Below are 22,544 nucleotides of genomic sequence, written 5' to 3' on the forward strand. Positions count from 1 at the left end.
GATTGGGTTCAACTGGACGCAGTCTACTGAGACTGTGATGTCGCTGGGGAAACAGGTTTTAGCAAATACCTTGTTAATCCGCAGGCGTGAGAGTGAAATTAATGATGCTGAACAAGAAAAAAACAGCTGAAATGGAACAAAGTTACTTTCTGTCACCTGATGCTCAACCAATTTCCAAGCCACGTCATGAGTTTGCTCTAAATTATGTTGGGTTCTACCCAATTAAAAGGGACTTTGTCAAATGGCCACTCCACTACCTCTGCCATTTTCCAAATCTGTCCTATACCACTATCCTATAACCTCGGTCTTCACAATTATCCTTCTGGGGACCACTTTTTGCTTTGCTCAATCTGCAGCACACTCTCCGTGGTCAATATCTCACGCCAGAGTGCTCCACCATTCAAACTGATTACCATCGATCCACCTCAACTGCACCTCCCTTCCAGAATTCCCTGAGATATCAAAACTCTATCCACTGACCCTTAAGTATCCTCAACAGTAGAACACACACCACTCTCTGGAGAATATCATTCTAAAGATTAACAACACAAAAACTGTCGAAAGTTCACCTCATCTCAGTCTGAGATGATAGGAAACACAGTCTGAAAATCCAAGTCATTGGCACCTATTGCTTCTGCTTTATCCACCCGACTGTTAATGAACACAACATTCTCTTGCATTTAGTCCAACATGAGTTTCCTTTCCTCAAAGCATCTTGACAGTGTCTTCAAATAGTATGATTATCTTAGTGCACGGTTAAGATTTCCAAAGTAATATCCTTACTCACTAATGTCCTTCTGTCTTCCTTAAATGTCAGGGGCTACTCCTCTTTCCAAATTCCACCTTACTGTTGTTAATAGTCTGCACTCTGGAAATGTTATTCCTTTACCTTGGTCATCTTGTAACTAAGGCACGGTGATGTCAATTAGATCGAACCATTCATCTCCATTTGTGCCATTGTTAGGGCGATCTTTTTGTGAAGTCTTCGCCTGTTCAGATAATAAGCCTTGATTTTTGTACCTGGCAAATACTCACTCTTTGCACTTATCTTATTATTTGTCGCTGATGTGTAATAATCATCATTACAAGGATTGAACTTGCTGTGTTTGCTGACCCATTCTTCCTGCCTTAACCATATCGATACACCGTTGTATGAACTCGACTGGTGAGTGCAGATATTGTCAAACTCCCTTCACCTGACAAGCCCTCACCACAACGTTGTTGCTTTCAGGCCCTATCCACACCACTAGTTAGACGGTTGTTAGAAAACAGGGGAACGCTGACATCGATCAGGGAAGTGGGATCATCGTAAGTGAGGCATCAATTGACAAAAACCACCGTTTGTGCTCTTCAATAAAACACTTGCTGCTCTGGTGTTCCTGGTGCGTTTGCTCCAATCTCAAGCAGTAATGGTGTGTTTGTGTATTGGGGGAAGAAGGTGAACAATGAAATTGGGCAAGAAAAAGTGAGACAGAGAGACGGAGTGAGGAGTTAAAAGGACTTTGCTTGATGAATGGGAGTGTGAGAGTGCGAAGCTGTGAGCAGCTCCTGGTGGCTGCAAAAGCCTACTGCACCTGGTATTCCCAGGCGGTCTCCCATCCAAGTACTAACCAGGCCTGAGTCTGCTTAGCTTCTGAGATCAGACGAGATCGGGCATTTTCAGACTAGTATGGCCGTAGGCACTTACACCCTGCATTTATGGTTCCTTAAAGGCACACAGTGCTGCATTTACAACAACTTGTTACCAGTCAATCATACTGCACTAAAGCATTTCTCTTTCCTTTGCCTTTCTATTCTCCCATCTCCATCTTTAGCTCCTCTACTTCACCCCCTACACACACACACACACCACACACCCACACCACACACACCCACACACGTTTATTACACAACAGGATCAACTCTTTCACACTCACTCCACTCCATTTCATGCCCATCCAAGCTGCTTTACAAATGAACTCCTTTACAAATTACAACCACAGCAACATACACACACCACAACGCTGTTTAGCCCCTACAACCTCTGCCTCCATTCAATCACATCATGGCTCAGCTCTCGCCCAACTTCATATGCAAGCCTCTGGCCCTTGGTACCTTTGCTTCACAAACATTTATCTCCCTCACATTTCAATTTAACAACTCATCCAGCATCCACTGCGCTTTGTCAGAAAACGCTTACTAAAACCCACCATCCTATGTGTGTGCACGACGGCTTCCTCACATCTCTACGCAACCCTCCGGCCCTAAGTCTCACGCTATGTCCCTTCATTCTACAATCCCCAACCAGTAGAAATAGTTTATCGTTATCTACCTTCTCTTTTCCTATTCATGTCTTCAAGACTTTCATCATACCCCCCATTAACATTCTCAATTCTACAGACCACAGGCCAAAATGATATGATCTCTCCTTCCATCTTGACCATGCAAGTCCAGGTATCATTCTTGTAAATCAGTATTCTACTCCTTTCAGAAGGTGTGCTGCCCAGATCCGCTCACAGTACTCCAAGTGGGGTCTATCTAACCAGGGTTTTGTAGAACTGCAGCATAACTTCAGCATCTTTCTACTTAGAAAGGACAGCAATCTGTTTGCTTTCTGGATTATTTTCTGTACGTGTCCGTGACATTTTAAAGATGTATGCACCTGAACCCCCAAGTCTCCTTGGACATGCACTTCATACCATCCAGGAAAATACCTTGATCTGTCCCTTCTTGATCCAAAAATGGATAGCCTCACTATTGCTTTCATTCAAATGCTTTTGCCACAGTTTTGCCCATGGACTTAATCTATCAATATCCCCTTGCAATTTTATGCTGTCATCTACACAGTCTACAATGCAGCCTAACTTTGTGTCATCCACAAATTATGATATATGACTTTCTGTGCCATTATCCATTTCCTTAATAAATAACATCAATAATTGAGGCCCGAACACAAGTCCTTGTGAGACACGACTGGTTACATCCTGCCAATTGTCTACCTATCCATTGTCTCTACTTTCTATCACCTGCCACTCAAACAATTTCCGAGCCATGTCAGGAATTTGCCCTCAATTCTGTTGGCTTCTACCTACTTAAGTGGACTTTGTCAAATTCCTTCTGGAAGTCCATGTAATCAACATCTATGGACATTATTCCCTGACAGCTCCCTTAGTCCCCTCTGCAATGAATTTGTCAGGCACGACCTACCTGTCATGTGGCTCTCCCTGATTAACTCAACAATGTTTGAGGTGCTCACTTATCCCATCCTTGATTATAGACTCCAACAAATTCCCTGCCATAGGTGCTCAGCTCCATGCTCTGCAATTCCCGACTTTTCCGAGTTCTCCACTCTAAAAAAGCGTGACTGACACGTGCAACAATCCAATCCGGAGGGACGACTCCTGTATCCTGGGAATTTTGAATGATGACAGTTAGGGCTTCTATGAGGCGCTTGTCTCCTTGTTTTAACACCCGCCGATGGAAACCGCCAAATCCCAGGCATTTGTCACCCTTTGATTCCAGTCATTTCCTCATTATCGATGTTTTACTCACCTTCATTTTATTCGGTTGTTTTTCCCGATCCATTTTTCATTTCATCGGGATTTCTGGCAAGCTATCCTCCTTTTCTACTGAAAATACCGAGGCAAAAGTAATGATGCAACATCTCTGCCATTTCCCCGGAGTCACTAACAATGCCCCACCTTCTCTTGACCACCCGCTTTCCCTTTAGGCCAGCGGAACAAATCTTCTTGATTTTGATGTCCCTGGAAATATTCCATTCAAAATTCCTTTTGGTAGCTCTTTTACACTGCTTTGTGTCTTTCCCGCTCTCTGTAACTTTCCCAATCAGCAGGATCTATGCTGAGATTTTTGTCAATGACTGTTTTCTTCTGTGAAGCCGAGCTTTCCCTCTCAGGGGGATCAACTGGTTTTCTATTGTCTTCAATGTTTCCTTAAACATTCTCCAGTCTTCTTCAGTTCTTTGAGCCATCAGCAGATTTTCCCACCTTATTGTGGACGGTCTCGGTCTCATCTCGTTCAAGGCGGCTTTACCGAACTCTCCAACTCCAGCAGCAGATGCATGCTTTGTACTTACAAACACTGCCTTGAACTGGGTCGCGTTATCATCGCTGTATGATAAGTGGCCACGCACGACTAGCTCACTCATTAAATCCAACTCATTACTCATTACTAAATCCAGGAGGCATTCAGGACATAATGCAGTAAGAAACAGTCCTGGCAATACACCAGACATGCACTACCTTTCTGACAAATGCTTGACTACATCTCTAAATCTCTGTGCACATTAAAATCCCTCAGGTGTAGTACTCTGGCTTTGTTACATATTACCTAGTTTTCTGCATTTTTACCATCTAGGACTCAGAGATGCTACCAGGCGGTCTGTACATAACACCTATTACAATTTTAGGCATTCGACTATTCCTCAGTTGCACCCACACGGTCTCCACTGAATGCATTCCCTTCATTATGTCCTCCCTCATCATTGAAAGAATTTTGTTTCTAATCACGGAGGCCACTCCACCATCTCTGCCATTTTCCATATCCGTCCTTTACCACTATCCTCTAACCTCGGTCAGGTTATTAGGACAGATGTTAGGGGTAGATTCTTCACTCAGCGGGTTGTGAGTTCATGGAATGCCCTGCCCGTATCAGTGGTGAACTCTCCTTCTTTATGGTCATTTAAGCGGGCATTGGATAGGCATGTGGAAGTTATTGGGCTAGTATAGGTTAGGTAGGATTCGGTCGGCGCAACATCGAGGGCCGAAGGGCCTGTACTGCGCTGTATCCTTCCATGTTCTATGTTCTTCACAATTATCCTTCTGGGGATCACCTTTTGCTTTGCTCAATCTGCAGCACACTCTCCGTGGTCAATATCTCACGCCAGAGTGCTCCACCATTCAAACTGATTACCATCGATCCACCTCAACTGCACCTCCCTTCCAGAATTCCCTGAGATATCAAAACTCCATCCACTGACCCTTAAGTATCCTCAACAGTAGAACACACACCACTCTCTGGAGAATATCATTCTAAAGATTAACAACACAATAACTGCCGAAAGTTCGCCTCATCTCAGTCTGAGATGATAGGAAATACAGTCTGAAAATCCAAGTCATTGGCACCTATTGCTTCTGCTTTATCCACCCGACTGTTAATGAACACAACATTTTCTTGCATTTAGTCCAACATGAGTTTCCTTTTCTCAAAGCATCTTGACAGTGTCTTCAAATAGTATGATTATCTTAGTGCACAGTTAAGATTTCTAAAGTAATATCCTTATTCACTAATGTCCTTCTGTCTTCCTTAAATGTCAGGGGCTACTCCTCTTTCCAAATTCCACCTTACTGTTGTTAATAGTCTGCACTCTGGAAATGTTATTCCTTTACCTTGGTCATCTTGTAACTAAGGCACGGTGATGTCAATTAGATCGAACCATTCATCTCCATTTGTACCATTGTTAGGGCGATCTTTTTGTGAAGTCTTCGCCTGTTCAGATAATAAGCCTTGATTTTTGTACCTGGCAAATACTCACTCTTTGCACTTATCTTATTATTTGTCGCTGATGTGTAATAATCATCATTACAAGGATTGAACTTGCTGTGTTTGCTGACCCATTCTTCCTGCCTTAACCATATCGATACACCGTTGTATGAACTCGACTGGTGAGTGCAGATATTGTCAAACTCCCTTCACCTGACAAGCCCTCACCACAACGTTGTTGCTTTCAGGCCCTATCCACACCACTAGTTAGACGGTTGTTAGAAAACAGGGGAACGCTGACATCGATCAGGGAAGTGGGATCATCGTAAGTAAGGCATCAATTGACAAAAACCACCGTTTGTGCTCTTCAATAAAACACTTGCTGCTCTGGTGTTCCTGGTGCGTTTGCTCCAATCTCAAGCAGTAATGGTGTGTTTGTGTATTGGGGGAAGAAGGTGAACAATGAAATTGGGCAAGAAAAAGTGAGACAGAGAGACGGAGTGAGGAGTTAAAAGGACGTTGCTTGATGAATGGGAGTGTGAGAGTGCGAAGCTGTGAGCAGCCCCTGGTGGCTGCAAAAGCCTACTGCACCTGGTATTCCCAGGCGGTCTCCCATCCAAGTACTAACCAGGCCTGAGTCTGCTTAGCTTCCGAGATCAGACGAGATCGGGCGTTTTCAGACTAGTATGGCCGTAGGCACTTACACCCTGCATTTATGGTTCCTTAAAGGCACACAGTGCTGCATTTACAACAACTTGTTACCAGTCAATCATACTGCACTAAAGCATTTCTCTTTCCTTTGCCTTTCTATTCTCCCATCTCCATCTTTAGCTCCTCTACTTCACCCCCTACACACACACACACACCACACACCCACACCACACACACCCACACACGTTTATTACACAACAGGATCAACTCTTTCACACTCACTCCACTCCATTTCATGCCCATCCAAGCTGCTTTACAAATGAACTCCTTTACAAATTACAACCACAGCAACATACACACACCACAACGCTGTTTAGCCCCTACAACCTCTGCCTCCATTCAATCACATCATGGCTCAGCTCTCGCCCAACTTCATATGCAAGCCTCTGGCCCTTGGTACCTTTGCTTCACAAACATTTATCTCCCTCACATTTCAATTTAACAACTCATCCAGCATCCACTGCGCTTTGTCAGAAAACGCTTACTAAAACCCACCATCCTATGTGTGTGCACGACGGCTTCCTCACATCTCTACGCAACCCTCCGGCCCTAAGTCTCACGCTATGTCCCTTCATTCTACAATCCCCAACCAGTAGAAATAGTTTATCGTTATCTACCTTCTCTTTTCCTATTCATGTCTTCAAGACTTTCATCATACCCCCCATTAACATTCTCAATTCTACAGACCACAGGCCGAAATGATATGATCTCTCCTTCCATCTTGACCATGCAAGTCCAGGTATCATTCTTGTAAATCAGTATTCTACTCCTTTCAGAAGGTGTGCTGCCCAGATCCGCTCACAGTACTCCAAGTGGGGTCTATCTAACCAGGGTTTTGTAGAACTGCAGCATAACTTCAGCATCTTTCTACTTAGAAAGGACAGCAATCTGTTTGCTTTCTGGATTATTTTCTGTACGTGTCCGTGACATTTTAAAGATGTATGCACCTGAACCCCCAAGTCTCCTTGGACATGCACTTCATACCATCCAGGAAAATACCTTGATCTGTCCCTTCTTGATCCAAAAATGGATAGCCTCACTATTGCTTTCATTCAAATGCTTTTGCCACAGTTTTGCTCATTGACTTAATCTATCAATATCCCCTTGCAATTTTATGCTGTCATCTACACAGTCTACAATGCAGCCTAACTTTGTGTCATCCACAAATTATGATATATGACTTTCTGTGCCATTATCCATTTCCTTAATAAATAACATCAATAATTGAGGCCCGAACACAAGTCCTTGTGAGACACGACTGGTTACATCCTGCCAATTGTCTACCTACCCATTGTCTCTACTTTCTATCACCTGCCACTCAAACAATTTCCGAGCCATGTCAGGAATTTGCCCTCAATTCTGTTGGCTTCTACCTACTTAAGTGGACTTTGTCAAATTCCTTCTGGAAGTCCATGTAATCAACATCTATGGACATTATTCCCTGACAGCTCCCTTAGTCCCCTCTGCAATGAATTTGTCAGGCACGACCTACCTGTCATGTGGCTCTCCCTGATTAACTCAACAATGTTTGAGGTGCTCACTTATCCCATCCTTGATTATAGACTCCAACAAATTCCCTGCCATAGGTGCTCAGCTCCATGCTCTGCAATTCCCGACTTTTCCGAGTTCTCCACTCTAAAAAAGCGTGACTGACACGTGCAACAATCCAATCCGGAGGGACGACTCCTGTATCCTGGGAATTTTGAACGATGACAGTTAGGGCTTCTATGAGGCGCTTGTCTCCTTGTTTTAACACCCGCCGATGGAAACCGCCAAATCCCAGGCATTTGTCACCCTTTGATTCCAGTCATTTCCTCATTATCGATGTTTTACTCACCTTCATTTTATTCGGTTGTTTTTCCCGATCCATTTTTCATTTCATCGGGATTTCTGGCAAGCTATCCTCCTTTTCTACTGAAAATACCGAGGCAAAAGTAATGATGCAACATCTCTGCCATTTCCCCGGAGTCACTAACAATGCCCCACCTTCTCTTGACCACCCGCTTTCCCTTTAGGCCAGCGGAACAAATCTTCTTGATTTTGATGTCCCTGGAAATATTCCATTCAAAATTCCTTTTGGTAGCTCTTTTACACTGCTTTGTGTCTTTCCCGCTCTCTGTAACTTTCCCAATCAGCAGGATCTATGCTGAGATTTTTGTCCATGACTGTTTTCTTCTGTGAAGCCGAGCTTTCCCTCTCAGCGGGATCAACTGGTTTTCTATTGTCTTCAATGTTTCCTTAAACATTCTCCAGTCTTCTTCAGTTCTTTGAGCCATCAGCAGATTTTCCCACCTTATTGTGGACGGTCTCGGTCTCATCTCGTTCAAGGCGGCTTTACCGAACTCTCCAACTCCAGCAGCAGATGCATGCTTTGTACTTTCAAACACTACCTTGAACTGGGTCGCGTTATCATCGCTGTATGATAAGTGGCCACGCACGACTAGCTCACTCATTAAATCCAACTCATTACTCATTACTAAATCCAGGAGGCATTCAGGACATAATGCAGTAAGAAACAGTCCTGGCAATACACCAGACATGCACTACCTTTCTGACAAATGCTTGACTACATCTCTAAATCTCTGTGCACATTAAAATCCCTCAGGTGTAGTACTCTGGCTTTGTTACATATTACCTAGTTTTCTGCATTTTTACCATCTAGGACTCAGAGATGCTACCAGGCGGTCTGTACATAACACCTATTACAATTTTAGGCATTCGACTATTCCTCAGTTGCACCCACACGGTCTCCACTGAATGCATTCCCTTCATTATGTCCTCTCTCATCATTGAAAGAATTTTGTTTCTAATCACGGAGGCCACTCCACCATCTCTGCCATTTTCCATATCCGTCCTTTACCACTATCCTATAACCTCGGTCAGGTTATTAGAACAGATGTTAGGGGTAGATTCTTCACTCAGCGGGTTGTGAGTTCATGGAATGCCCTGCCCGTATCAGTGGTGAACTCTCCTTCTTTATGGTCATTTAAGCGGGCATTGGATAGGCATGTGGAAGTTATTGGGCTAGTATAGGTTAGGTAGGATTCGGTCGGCGCAACATCGAGGGCCGAAGGGCCTGTACTGCGCTGTATCCTTCCATGTTCTATGTTCTTCACAATTATCCTTCTGGGGATCACCTTTTGCTTTGCTCAATCTGCAGCACACTCTCCGTGGTCAATATCTCACGCCAGAGTGCTCCACCATTCAAACTGATTACCATCGATCCACCTCAACTGCACCTCCCTTCCAGAATTCCCTGAGATATCAAAACTCCATCCACTGACCCTTAAGTATCCTCAACAGTAGAACACACACCACTCTCTGGAGAATATCATTCTAAAGATTAACAACACAATAACTGCCGAAAGTTCGCCTCATCTCAGTCTGAGATGATAGGAAATACAGTCTGAAAATCCAAGTCATTGGCACCTATTGCTTCTGCTTTATCCACCCGACTGTTAATGAACACAACATTTTCTTGCATTTAGTCCAACATGAGTTTCCTTTTCTCAAAGCATCTTGACAGTGTCTTCAAATAGTATGATTATCTTAGTGCACAGTTAAGATTTCTAAAGTAATATCCTTATTCACTAATGTCCTTCTGTCTTCCTTAAATGTCAGGGGCTACTCCTCTTTCCAAATTCCACCTTACTGTTGTTAATAGTCTGCACTCTGGAAATGTTATTCCTTTACCTTGGTCATCTTGTAACTAAGGCACGGTGATGTCAATTAGATCGAACCATTCATCTCCATTTGTACCATTGTTAGGGCGATCTTTTTGTGAAGTCTTCGCCTGTTCAGATAATAAGCCTTGATTTTTGTACCTGGCAAATACTCACTCTTTGCACTTATCTTATTATTTGTCGCTGATGTGTAATAATCATCATTACAAGGATTGAACTTGCTGTGTTTGCTGACCCATTCTTCCTGCCTTAACCATATCGATACACCGTTGTATGAACTCGACTGGTGAGTGCAGATATTGTCAAACTCCCTTCACCTGACAAGCCCTCACCACAACGTTGTTGCTTTCAGGCCCTATCCACACCACTAGTTAGACGGTTGTTAGAAAACAGGGGAACGCTGACATCGATCAGGGAAGTGTGATCCTCGTAAGTGAGGCATCAATTGACAAAAACCACCGTTTGTGCTCTTCAATAAAACACTTGCTGCTCTGGTGTTCCTGGTGCGTTTGCTCCAATCTCAAGCAGTAATGGTGTGTTTGTGTATTGGGGGAAGAAGGTGAACAATGAAATTGGGCAAGAAAAAGTGAGACAGAGAGACGGAGTGAGGAGTTAAAAGGACGTTGCTTGATGAATGGGAGTGTGAGAGTGCGAAGCTGTGAGCAGCTCCTGGTGGCTGCAAAAGCCTACTGCACCTGGTATTCCCAGGCGGTCTCCCATCCAAGTACTAACCAGGCCTGAGTCTGCTTAACTTCCGAGATCAGACAAGATCGGGCGTTTTCAGACTAGTATGGCCGTAGGCACTTACACCCTGCATTTATGGTTCCTTAAAGGCACACAGTGCTGCATTTACAACAACTTGTTACCAGTCAATCATACTGCACTAAAGCATTTCTCTTTCCTTTGCCTTTCTATTCTCCCATCTCCATCTTTAGCTCCTCTACTTCACCCCCTACACACACACACACACCACACACCCACACCACACACACCCACACACGTTTATTACACAACAGGATCAACTCTTTCACACTCACTCCACTCCATTTCATGCCCATCCAAGCTGCTTTACAAATGAACTCCTTTACAAATTACAACCACAGCAACATACACACACCACAACGCTGTTTAGCCCCTACAACCTCTGCCTCCATTCAATCACATCATGGCTCAGCTCTCGCCCAACTTCATATGCAAGCCTCTGGCCCTTGGTACCTTTGCTTCACAAACATTTATCTCCCTCACATTTCAATTTAACAACTCATCCAGCATCCACTGCGCTTTGTCAGAAAACGCTTACTAAAACCCACCATCCTATGTGTGTGCACGACGGCTTCCTCACATCTCTACGCAACCCTCCGGCCCTAAGTCTCACGCTATGTCCCTTCATTCTACAATCCCCAACCAGTAGAAATAGTTTATCGTTATCTACCTTCTCTTTTCCTATTCATGTCTTCAAGACTTTCATCATACCCCCCATTAACATTCTCAATTCTACAGACCACAGGCCGAAATGATATGATCTCTCCTTCCATCTTGACCATGCAAGTCCAGGTATCATTCTTGTAAATCAGTATTCTACTCCTTTCAGAAGGTGTGCTGCCCAGATCCGCTCACAGTACTCCAAGTGGGGTCTATCTAACCAGGGTTTTGTAGAACTGCAGCATAACTTCAGCATCTTTCTACTTAGAAAGGACAGCAATCTGTTTGCTTTCTGGATTATTTTCTGTACGTGTCCGTGACATTTTAAAGATGTATGCACCTGAACCCCCAAGTCTCCTTGGACATGCACTTCATACCATCCAGGAAAATACCTTGATCTGTCCCTTCTTGATCCAAAAATGGATAGCCTCACTATTGCTTTCATTCAAATGCTTTTGCCACAGTTTTGCTCATTGACTTAATCTATCAATATCCCCTTGCAATTTTATGCTGTCATCTACACAGTCTACAATGCAGCCTAACTTTGTGTCATCCACAAATTATGATATATGACTTTCTGTGCCATTATCCATTTCCTTAATAAATAACATCAATAATTGAGGCCCGAACACAAGTCCTTGTGAGACACGACTGGTTACATCCTGCCAATTGTCTACCTATCCATTGTCTCTACTTTCTATCACCTGCCACTCAAACAATTTCCGAGCCATGTCAGGAATTTGCCCTCAATTCTGTTGGCTTCTACCTACTTAAGTGGACTTTGTCAAATTCCTTCTGGAAGTCCATGTAATCAACATCTATGGACATTATTCCCTGACAGCTCCCTTAGTCCCCTCTGCAATGAATTTGTCAGGCACGACCTACCTGTCATGTGGCTCTCCCTGATTAACTCAACAATGTTTGAGGTGCTCACTTATCCCATCCTTGATTATAGACTCCAACAAATTCCCTGCCATAGGTGCTCAGCTCCATGCTCTGCAATTCCCGACTTTTCCGAGTTCTCCACTCTAAAAAAGCGTGACTGACACGTGCAACAATCCAATCCGGAGGGACGACTCCTGTATCCTGGGAATTTTGAACGATGACAGTTAGGGCTTCTATGAGGCGCTTGTCTCCTTGTTTTAACACCCGCCGATGGAAACCGCCAAATCCCAGGCATTTGTCACCCTTTGATTCCAGTCATTTCCTCATTATCGATGTTTTACTCACCTTCATTTTATTCGGTTGTTTTTCCCGATCCATTTTTCATTTCATCGGGATTTCTGGCAAGCTATCCTCCTTTTCTACTGAAAATACCGAGGCAAAAGTAATGATGCAACATCTCTGCCATTTCCCCGGAGTCACTAACAATGCCCCACCTTCTCTTGACCACCCGCTTTCCCTTTAGGCCAGCGGAACAAATCTTCTTGATTTTGATGTCCCTGGAAATATTCCATTCAAAATTCCTTTTGGTAGCTCTTTTACACTGCTTTGTGTCTTTCCCGCTCTCTGTAACTTTCCCAATCAGCAGGATCTATGCTGAGATTTTTGTCAATGACTGTTTTCTTCTGTGAAGCCGAGCTTTCCCTCTCAGCGGGATCAACTGGTTTTCTATTGTCTTCAATGTTTCCTTAAACATTCTCCAGTCTTCTTCAGTTCTTTGAGCCATCAGCAGATTTTCCCACCTTATTGTGGACGGTCTCGGTCTCATCTCGTTCAAGGCGGCTTTACCGAACTCTCCAACTCCAGCAGCAGATGCATGCTTTGTACTTTCAAACACTACCTTGAACTGGGTCGCGTTATCATCGCTGTATGATAAGTGGCCACGCACGACTAGCTCACTCATTAAATCCAACTCATTACTCATTACTAAATCCAGGAGGCATTCAGGACATAATGCAGTAAGAAACAGTCCTGGCAATACACCAGACATGCACTACCTTTCTGACAAATGCTTGACTACATCTCTAAATCTCTGTGCACATTAAAATCCCTCAGGTGTAGTACTCTGGCTTTGTTACATATTACCTAGTTTTCTGCATTTTTACCATCTAGGACTCAGAGATGCTACCAGGCGGTCTGTACAGAACACCTATTACAATTTTAGGCATTCGACTATTCCTCAGTTGCACCCACACGGTCTCCACTGAATGCATTCCCTTCATTATGTCCTCTCTCATCATTGAAAGAATTTTGTTTCTAATCACGGAGGCCACTCCACCATCTCTGCCATTTTCCATATCCGTCCTTTACCACTATCCTCTAACCTCGGTCAGGTTATTAGGACAGATGTTAGGGGTAGATTCTTCACTCAGCGGGTTGTGAGTTCATGGAATGCCCTGCCCGTATCAGTGGTGAACTCTCCTTCTTTATGGTCATTTAAGCGGGCATTGGATAGGCATGTGGAAGTTATTGGGCTAGTATAGGTTAGGTAGGATTCGGTCGGCGCAACATCGAGGGCCGAAGGGCCTGTACTGCGCTGTATCCTTCCATGTTCTATGTTCTTCACAATTATCCTTCTGGGGATCACCTTTTGCTTTGCTCAATCTGCAGCACACTCTCCGTGGTCAATATCTCACGCCAGAGTGCTCCACCATTCAAACTGATTACCATCGATCCACCTCAACTGCACCTCCCTTCCAGAATTCCCTGAGATATCAAAACTCCATCCACTGACCCTTAAGTATCCTCAACAGTAGAACACACACCACTCTCTGGAGAATATCATTCTAAAGATTAACAACACAATAACTGCCGAAAGTTCGCCTCATCTCAGTCTGAGATGATAGGAAATACAGTCTGAAAATCCAAGTCATTGGCACCTATTGCTTCTGCTTTATCCACCCGACTGTTAATGAACACAACATTTTCTTGCATTTAGTCCAACATGAGTTTCCTTTTCTCAAAGCATCTTGACAGTGTCTTCAAATAGTATGATTATCTTAGTGCACAGTTAAGATTTCTAAAGTAATATCCTTATTCACTAATGTCCTTCTGTCTTCCTTAAATGTCAGGGGCTACTCCTCTTTCCAAATTCCACCTTACTGTTGTTAATAGTCTGCACTCTGGAAATGTTATTCCTTTACCTTGGTCATCTTGTAACTAAGGCACGGTGACGTCAATTAGATCGAACCATTCATCTCCATTTGTACCATTGTTAGGGTGATCTTTTTGTGAAGTCTTCGCCTGTTCAGATAATAAGCCTTGATTTTTGTACCTGGCAAATACTCACTCTTTGCACTTATCTTATTATTTGTCGCTGATGTGTAATAATCATCATTACAAGGATTGAACTTGCTGTGTTTGCTGACCCATTCTTCCTGCCTTAACCATATCGATACACCGTTGTATGAACTCGACTGGTGAGTGCAGATATTGTCAAACTCCCTTCACCTGACAAGCCCTCACCACAACGTTGTTGCTTTCAGGCCCTATCCACACCACTAGTTAGACGGTTGTTAGAAAACAGGGGAACGCTGACATCGATCAGGGAAGTGTGATCCTCGTAAGTGAGGCATCAATTGACAAAAACCACCGTTTGTGTTCTTCAATAAAACACTTGCTGCTCTGGTGTTCCTGGTGCGTTTGCTCCAATCTCAAGCAGTAATGGTGTGTTTGTGTATTGGGGGAAGAAGGTGAACAATGAAATTGGGCAAGAAAAAGTGAGACAGAGAGACGGAGTGAGGAGTTAAAAGGACGTTGCTTGATGAATGGGAGTGTGAGAGTGCGAAGCTGTGAGCAGCCCCTGGTGGCTGCAAAAGCCTACTGCACCTGGTATTCCCAGGCAGTCTCCCATCCAAGTACTAACCAGGCCTGAGTCTGCTTAGCTTCCGAGATCAGACGAGATCGGGCGTTTTCAGACTAGTATGGCCGTAGGCACTTACACCCTGCATTTATGGTTCCTTAAAGGCACACAGTGCTGCATTTACAACAACTTGTTACCAGTCAATCATACTGCACTAAAGCATTTCTCTTTCCTTTGCCTTTCTATTCTCCCATCTCCATCTTTAGCTCCTCTACTTCACCCCCTACACACACACACACACCACACACCCACACCACACACACCCACACACGTTTATTACACAACAGGATCAACTCTTTCACACTCACTCCACTCCATTTCATGCCCATCCAAGCTGCTTTACAAATGAACTCCTTTACAAATTACAACCACAGCAACATACACACACCACAACGCTGTTTAGCCCCTACAACCTCTGCCTCCATTCAATCACATCATGGCTCAGCTCTCGCCCAACTTCATATGCAAGCCTCTGGCCCTTGGTACCTTTGCTTCACAAACATTTATCTCCCTCACATTTCAATTTAACAACTCATCCAGCATCCACTGCGCTTTGTCAGAAAACGCTTACTAAAACCCACCATCCTATGTGTGTGCACGACGGCTTCCTCACATCTCTACGCAACCCTCCGGCCCTAAGTCTCACGCTATGTCCCTTCATTCTACAATCCCCAACCAGTAGAAATAGTTTATCGTTATCTACCTTCTCTTTTCCTATTCATGTCTTCAAGACTTTCATCATACCCCCCATTAACATTCTCAATTCTACAGACCACAGGCCGAAATGATATGATCTCTCCTTCCATCTTGACCATGCAAGTCCAGGTATCATTCTTGTAAATCAGTATTCTACTCCTTTCAGAAGGTGTGCTGCCCAGATCCGCTCACAGTACTCCAAGTGGGGTCTATCTAACCAGGGTTTTGTAGAACTGCAGCATAACTTCAGCATCTTTCTACTTAGAAAGGACAGCAATCTGTTTGCTTTCTGGATTATTTTCTGTACGTGTCCGTGACATTTTAAAGATGTATGCACCTGAACCCCCAAGTCTCCTTGGACATGCACTTCATACCATCCAGGAAAATACCTTGATCTGTCCCTTCTTGATCCAAAAATGGATAGCCTCACTATTGCTTTCATTCAAATGCTTTTGCCACAGTTTTGCTCATTGACTTAATCTATCAATATCCCCTTGCAATTTTATGCTGTCATCTACACAGTCTACAATGCAGCCTAACTTTGTGTCATCCACAAATTATGATATATGACTTTCTGTGCCATTATCCATTTCCTTAATAAATAACATCAATAATTGAGGCCCGAACACAAGTCCTTGTGAGACACGACTGGTTACATCCTGCCAATTGTCTACCTATCCATTGTCTCTACTTTCTATCACCTGCCACTCAAACAATTTCCGAGCCATGTCAGGAATTTGCCCTCAATTCTGTTGGCTTCTACCTACTTAAGTGGACTTTGTCAAATTCCTTCTGGAAGTCCATGTAATCAACATCTATGGACATTATTCCCTGACAGCTCCCTTAGTCCCCTCTGCAATGAATTTGTCAGGCACGACCTACCTGTCATGTGGCTCTCCCTGATTAACTCAACAATGTTTGAGGTGCTCACTTATCCCATCCTTGATTATAGACTCCAACAAATTCCCTGCCATAGGTGCTCAGCTCCATGCTCTGCAATTCCCGACTTTTCCGAGTTCTCCACTCTAAAAAAGCGTGACTGACACGTGCAACAATCCAATCCGGAGGGACGACTCCTGTATCCTGGGAATTTTGAACGATGACAGTTAGGGCTTCTATGAGGCGCTTGTCTCCTTGTTTTAACACCCGCCGATGGAAACCGCCAAATCCCAGGCATTTGTCACCCTTTGATTCCAGTCATTTCCTCATTATCGATGTTTTACTCACCTTCATTTTATTCGGTTGTTTTTCCCGATCCATTTTTCATTTCATCGGGATTTCTGGCAAGCTATCCTCCTTTTCTACTGAAAATACCGAGGCAAAAGTAATGATGCAACATCTCTGCCATTTCCCCGGAGTCACTAACAATGCCCCACCTTCTCTTGACCACCCGCTTTCCCTTTAGGCCAGCGGAACAAATCTTCTTGATTTTGATGTCCCTGGAAATATTCCATTCAAAATTCCTTTTGGTAGCTCTTTTACACTGCTTTGTGTCTTTCCCGCTCTCTGTAACTTTCCCAATCAGCAGGATCTATGCTGAGATTTTTGTCAATGACTGTTTTCTTCTGTGAAGCCGAGCTTTCCCTCTCAGCGGGATCAACTGGTTTTCTATTGTCTTCAATGTTTCCTTAAACATTCTCCAGTCTTCTTCAGTTCTTTGAGCCATCAGCAGATTTTCCCACCTTATTGTGGACGGTCTCGGTCTCATCTCGTTCAAGGCGGCTTTACCGAACTCTCCAACTCCAGCAGCAGATGCATGCTTTGTACTTTCAAACACTACCTTGAACTGGGTCGCGTTATCATCGCTGTATGATAAGTGGCCACGCACGACTAGCTCACTCATTAAATCCAACTCATTACTCATTACTAAATCCAGGAGGCATTCAGGACATAATGCAGTAAGAAACAGTCCTGGCAATACACCAGACATGCACTACCTTTCTGACAAATGCTTGACTACATCTCTAAATCTCTGTGCACATTAAAATCCCTCAGGTGTAGTACTCTGGCTTTGTTACATATTACCTAGTTTTCTGCATTTTTACCATCCAGGACTCAGAGATGCTACCAGGCGGTCTGTACATAACACCTATTACAATTTTAGGCATTCGACTATTCCTCAGTTGCACCCACACGGTCTCCACTGAATGCATTCCCTTCATTATGTCCTCTCTCATCATTGAAAGAATTTTGTTTCTAATCACGGAGGCCACTCCACCATCTCTGCCATTTTCCATATCCGTCCTTTACCACTATCCTATAACCTCGGTCAGGTTATTAGGACAGATGTTAGGGGTAGATTCTTCACTCAGCGGGTTGTGAGTTCATGGAATGCCCTGCCCGTATCAGTGGTGAACTCTCCTTCTTTATGGTCATTTAAGCGGGCATTGGATAGGCATGTGGAAGTTATTGGGCTAGTATAGGTTAGGTAGGATTCGGTCGGCGCAACATCGAGGGCCGAAGGGCCTGTACTGCGCTGTATCCTTCCATGTTCTATGTTCTTCACAATTATCCTTCTGGGGATCACCTTTTGCTTTGCTCAATCTGCAGCACACTCTCCGTGGTCAATATCTCACGCCAGAGTGCTCCACCATTCAAACTGATTACCATCGATCCACCTCAACTGCACCTCCCTTCCAGAATTCCCTGAGATATCAAAACTCCATCCACTGACCCTTAAGTATCCTCAACAGTAGAACACACACCACTCTCTGGAGAATATCATTCTAAAGATTAACAACACAATAACTGCCGAAAGTTCGCCTCATCTCAGTCTGAGATGATAGGAAATACAGTCTGAAAATCCAAGTCATTGGCACCTATTGCTTCTGCTTTATCCACCCGACTGTTAATGAACACAACATTTTCTTGCATTTAGTCCAACATGAGTTTCCTTTTCTCAAAGCATCTTGACAGTGTCTTCAAATAGTATGATTATCTTAGTGCACAGTTAAGATTTCTAAAGTAATATCCTTATTCACTAATGTCCTTCTGTCTTCCTTAAATGTCAGGGGCTACTCCTCTTTCCAAATTCCACCTTACTGTTGTTAATAGTCTGCACTCTGGAAATGTTATTCCTTTACCTTGGTCATCTTGTAACTAAGGCACGGTGATGTCAATTAGATCGAACCATTCATCTCCATTTGTACCATTGTTAGGGCGATCTTTTTGTGAAGTCTTCGCCTGTTCAGATAATAAGCCTTGATTTTTGTACCTGGCAAATACTCACTCTTTGCACTTATCTTATTATTTGTCGCTGATGTGTAATAATCATCATTACAAGGATTGAACTTGCTGTGTTTGCTGACCCATTCTTCCTGCCTTAACCATATCGATACACCGTTGTATGAACTCGACTGGTGAGTGCAGATATTGTCAAACTCCCTTCACCTGACAAGCCCTCACCACAACGTTGTTGCTTTCAGGCCCTATCCACACCACTAGTTAGACGGTTGTTAGAAAACAGGGGAACGCTGACATCGATCAGGGAAGTGTGATCCTCGTAAGTGAGGCATCAATTGACAAAAACCACCGTTTGTGCTCTTCAATAAAACACTTGCTGCTCTGGTGTTCCTGGTGCGTTTGCTCCAATCTCAAGCAGTAATGGTGTGTTTGTGTATTGGGGGAAGAAGGTGAACAATGAAATTGGGCAAGAAAAAGTGAGACAGAGAGACGGAGTGAGGAGTTAAAAGGACGTTGCTTGATGAATGGGAGTGTGAGAGTGCGAAGCTGTGAGCAGCCCCTGGTGGCTGCAAAAGCCTACTGCACCTGGTATTCCCAGGCGGTCTCCCATCCAAGTACTAACCAGGCCTGAGTCTGCTTAGCTTCCGAGATCAGACGAGATCGGGCGTTTTCAGACTAGTATGGCCGTAGGCACTTACACCCTGCATTTATGGTTCCTTAAAGGCACACAGTGCTGCATTTACAACAACTTGTTACCAGTCAATCATACTGCACTAAAGCATTTCTCTTTCCTTTGCCTTTCTATTCTCCCATCTCCATCTTTAGCTCCTCTACTTCACCCCCTACACACACACACACACCACACACCCACACCACACACACCCACACACGTTTATTACACAACAGGATCAACTCTTTCACACTCACTCCACTCCATTTCATGCCCATCCAAGCTGCTTTACAAATGAACTCCTTTACAAATTACAACCACAGCAACATACACACACCACAACGCTGTTTAGCCCCTACAACCTCTGCCTCCATTCAATCACATCATGGCTCAGCTCTCGCCCAACTTCATATGCAAGCCTCTGGCCCTTGGTACCTTTGCTTCACAAACATTTATCTCCCTCACATTTCAATTTAACAACTCATCCAGCATCCACTGCGCTTTGTCAGAAAACGCTTACTAAAACCCACCATCCTATGTGTGTGCACGACGGCTTCCTCACATCTCTACGCAACCCTCCGGCCCTAAGTCTCACGCTATGTCCCTTCATTCTACAATCCCCAACCAGTAGAAATAGTTTATCGTTATCTACCTTCTCTTTTCCTATTCATGTCTTCAAGACTTTCATCATACCCCCCATTAACATTCTCAATTCTACAGACCACAGGCCGAAATGATATGATCTCTCCTTCCATCTTGACCATGCAAGTCCAGGTATCATTCTTGTAAATCAGTATTCTACTCCTTTCAGAAGGTGTGCTGCCCAGATCCGCTCACAGTACTCCAAGTGGGGTCTATCTAACCAGGGTTTTGTAGAACTGCAGCATAACTTCAGCATCTTTCTACTTAGAAAGGACAGCAATCTGTTTGCTTTCTGGATTATTTTCTGTACGTGTCCGTGACATTTTAAAGATGTATGCACCTGAACCCCCAAGTCTCCTTGGACATGCACTTCATACCATCCAGGAAAATACCTTGATCTGTCCCTTCTTGATCCAAAAATGGATAGCCTCACTATTGCTTTCATTCAAATGCTTTTGCCACAGTTTTGCTCATTGACTTAATCTATCAATATCCCCTTGCAATTTTATGCTGTCATCTACACAGTCTACAATGCAGCCTAACTTTGTGTCATCCACAAATTATGATATATGACTTTCTGTGCCATTATCCATTTCCTTAATAAATAACATCAATAATTGAGGCCCGAACACAAGTCCTTGTGAGACACGACTGGTTACATCCTGCCAATTGTCTACCTATCCATTGTCTCTACTTTCTATCACCTGCCACTCAAACAATTTCCGAGCCATGTCAGGAATTTGCCCTCAATTCTGTTGGCTTCTACCTACTTAAGTGGACTTTGTCAAATTCCTTCTGGAAGTCCATGTAATCAACATCTATGGACATTATTCCCTGACAGCTCCCTTAGTCCCCTCTGCAATGAATTTGTCAGGCACGACCTACCTGTCATGTGGCTCTCCCTGATTAACTCAACAATGTTTGAGGTGCTCACTTATCCCATCCTTGATTATAGACTCCAACAAATTCCCTGCCATAGGTGCTCAGCTCCATGCTCTGCAATTCCCGACTTTTCCGAGTTCTCCACTCTAAAAAAGCGTGACTGACACGTGCAACAATCCAATCCGGAGGGACGACTCCTGTATCCTGGGAATTTTGAACGATGACAGTTAGGGCTTCTATGAGGCGCTTGTCTCCTTGTTTTAACACCCGCCGATGGAAACCGCCAAATCCCAGGCATTTGTCACCCTTTGATTCCAGTCATTTCCTCATTATCGATGTTTTACTCACCTTCATTTTATTCGGTTGTTTTTCCCGATCCATTTTTCATTTCATCGGGATTTCTGGCAAGCTATCCTCCTTTTCTACTGAAAATACCGAGGCAAAAGTAATGATGCAACATCTCTGCCATTTCCCCGGAGTCACTAACAATGCCCCACCTTCTCTTGACCACCCGCTTTCCCTTTAGGCCAGCGGAACAAATCTTCTTGATTTTGATGTCCCTGGAAATATTCCATTCAAAATTCCTTTTGGTAGCTCTTTTACACTGCTTTGTGTCTTTCCCGCTCTCTGTAACTTTCCCAATCAGCAGGATCTATGCTGAGATTTTTGTCAATGACTGTTTTCTTCTGTGAAGCCGAGCTTTCCCTCTCAGCGGGATCAACTGGTTTTCTATTGTCTTCAATGTTTCCTTAAACATTCTCCAGTCTTCTTCAGTTCTTTGAGCCATCAGCAGATTTTCCCACCTTATTGTGGACGGTCTCGGTCTCATCTCGTTCAAGGCGGCTTTACCGAACTCTCCAACTCCAGCAGCAGATGCATGCTTTGTACTTTCAAACACTACCTTGAACTGGGTCGCGTTATCATCGCTGTATGATAAGTGGCCACGCACGACTAGCTCACTCATTAAATCCAACTCATTACTCATTACTAAATCCAGGAGGCATTCAGGACATAATGCAGTAAGAAACAGTCCTGGCAATACACCAGACATGCACTACCTTTCTGACAAATGCTTGACTACATCTCTAAATCTCTGTGCACATTAAAATCCCTCAGGTGTAGTACTCTGGCTTTGTTACATATTACCTAGTTTTCTGCATTTTTACCATCTAGGACTCAGAGATGCTACCAGGCGGTCTGTACATAACACCTATTACAATTTTAGGCATTCGACTATTCCTCAGTTGCACCCACACGGTCTCCACTGAATGCATTCCCTTCATTATGTCCTCTCTCATCATTGAAAGAATTTTGTTTCTAATCACGGAGGCCACTCCACCATCTCTGCCATTTTCCATATCCGTCCTTT

At 43.8% G+C, this 22,544-nt stretch overlaps 5 non-coding genes across 5 annotated transcripts; all 5 read right to left on the reverse strand.

Annotated features, from left to right (window-relative positions):
* Window positions 1–1,562: 1,562 nt before the first annotated feature.
* On the reverse strand, window positions 1,563–1,681 carry LOC132830655 (5S ribosomal RNA). Its single transcript, XR_009646433.1, has one exon. It is a non-coding gene; the product is annotated as a 5S ribosomal RNA (ribosomal RNA).
* Window positions 1,682–6,060: 4,379 nt separating this feature from the next.
* On the reverse strand, window positions 6,061–6,179 carry LOC132830641 (5S ribosomal RNA). The gene has a single exon (XR_009646419.1). It is a non-coding gene; the product is annotated as a 5S ribosomal RNA (ribosomal RNA).
* A 4,379-nt stretch (window positions 6,180–10,558) lies between these two features.
* Window positions 10,559–10,677, reverse strand: LOC132830647 (5S ribosomal RNA). Its single transcript, XR_009646425.1, has one exon. It is a non-coding gene; the product is annotated as a 5S ribosomal RNA (ribosomal RNA).
* Window positions 10,678–15,056: 4,379 nt separating this feature from the next.
* LOC132830648 (5S ribosomal RNA) lies at window positions 15,057–15,175 on the reverse strand. The gene has a single exon (XR_009646426.1). It is a non-coding gene; the product is annotated as a 5S ribosomal RNA (ribosomal RNA).
* Window positions 15,176–19,554: 4,379 nt separating this feature from the next.
* On the reverse strand, window positions 19,555–19,673 carry LOC132830652 (5S ribosomal RNA). The gene has a single exon (XR_009646430.1). It is a non-coding gene; the product is annotated as a 5S ribosomal RNA (ribosomal RNA).
* Between the last annotated feature and the right edge of the window lie 2,871 nt (window positions 19,674–22,544).

This window comes from Hemiscyllium ocellatum, chromosome 31 (assembly GCF_020745735.1).
Source record: "Hemiscyllium ocellatum isolate sHemOce1 chromosome 31, sHemOce1.pat.X.cur, whole genome shotgun sequence".
NCBI classification, from domain to species: domain Eukaryota; kingdom Metazoa; phylum Chordata; class Chondrichthyes; order Orectolobiformes; family Hemiscylliidae; genus Hemiscyllium; species Hemiscyllium ocellatum.